We start from the raw sequence: 1,605 nt of genomic DNA, 5'->3' as shown, positions 1-1,605 counted from the left end.
GGCGACCCCGCCCCGCGCACACCCCCGGCGCCGAGCTCCGCCCCTCCCGGGGAGCCATTGTTCCTGGGCGGGCTGGGGTCGTCGCCTGCCCTCGGGCGGGCCGGGTGGCGCCGAGGATGCCCGACTGTGCGCTCGGGCGCAGTCGCCGCCTCTCTTTGTGAGCCTTTCCCGAGCGCCTTTTAACCCTTGAGAAGCTCAGGTGGTCCGTCGTGTGTTTTCCAGGTGAAGAAACTGAGCCATCGAGAGGTAAAGGTGACTTATCCAAGGTCACGTCCCAAGAAATGGGCAGGATAGAGATTAGAACCAGGGTCTCACTGCAGCTGGGCACATCTTTGGGGAGGGGTGGCTTAAACCCTAAAACCACACCCCACCCTATTCCCAGATAACTACATCCATCGGCAGAATCTTAAAAGTCTGTTAGTGTCTCCCGTTCATAAGAGCAAAGATTTAGAGCGGATTTGCTATATCCAAGGCCTGGAGGAAGCTCTTAGCCTGTACTCTCTGAAGCAGTTTTCTACAGCCTTTCAAGGGAGTTTTCATTCTGATCTTTCCCTCGTGTGGCAGTTGAGACCTAGTCTTAGAGAGATCTGCCACCCAGTCCAGTACTCTTCCTGACTCGCCCTGCGAAGTTGGAAACTACTCAGATGCAGGCAAAAAGATCACTGACTGAATTCTTGGAAAGTCCTCTGCCTTTTTCGGTCTATTATTGTCTGCAAAGAGGTCTTATGACCTCATTGTAAAATTAAGACGTGCAAAAAGCCATTCCAAGAAAAGTCATAATCTAAATAGAAAACACATACTGAATATAAAGATTATAAAAGTCAGGAAGAGAAAGCTGACATTCACCAAAAAAAAAAAAAAAATGTGGACAATACATGAAAAAGGTTTAAAGCCACTAGCAATGAAAGAAAAGATTTAAACCACAAAAAACTTTCCCCTTTGGATGAGCAACAGGAGTTCAAAGGATTGGCAACACTTAGCACTATTCATTAATACATTTTGCACGGACAACTTGACTATATTCTGGTATTGGAATTCATCCTTTAAAATGGTTCAACAGGAGGCTGGTAGCGTCGGAGCCAAGTGGAATGGGTCAGGATGATCATGGGTGTGCACCTCGCCATCTTCGCCAACATGCTGGGTGTGTAGCTTTTCTTGCTTGTGGTTCTCTATCACTAAATGGCAGTCAATAATCCCAAGAAGCAGGAATAAAAGTGGCACCTTCTCCATCTCAGGGTTCCAGGACATAGTGTGAGGCAAAATGGAGGGTGTGAGGGGCCTTCACACTTCATTTCATCCTTCTTACCCATTACAGCATACAAAGCAACTACACCTGGATTTTTGCAAACAGCTTTTATTTCCTCAAAGTCTTCCTTAACCCTATGGAACAAGAAGCTGTCACTGAATAGGGCCCAGTTGTAGGGGCTGCTTTCTTTTCTACTCCCCCACAATACAAAAATATATATATTTTTTGGTGGTCGAAAAAAATGGTTGAACAGGCATACAATAATGAATAAATGAGGATGTTCATCAGAGCCTTTTTGTAATAGTAATATATAGCCTTGGTATTTGTTCATCAGTAGAGACCAAAGAATATGATTTGGA

General features: G+C 45.8%; 1 pseudogene; it reads left to right on the top strand.

Annotated features, from left to right (window-relative positions):
- The first annotated feature begins 708 nt into the window (after positions 1-708).
- On the top strand, positions 709-1,212 carry LOC103749090 (annotated as a pseudogene).
- The last annotated feature ends 393 nt before the right edge of the window (positions 1,213-1,605 follow it).

Source organism: Nannospalax galili, unplaced genomic scaffold (assembly GCF_000622305.1).
Source record: "Nannospalax galili isolate Female #2095 unplaced genomic scaffold, S.galili_v1.0 scaffold125, whole genome shotgun sequence".
Classification (NCBI taxonomy): domain Eukaryota; kingdom Metazoa; phylum Chordata; class Mammalia; order Rodentia; family Spalacidae; genus Nannospalax; species Nannospalax galili.
Note: the sequence above shows the minus strand (reverse complement) of the source record. Positions and strands in the feature narration are given on the sequence as shown.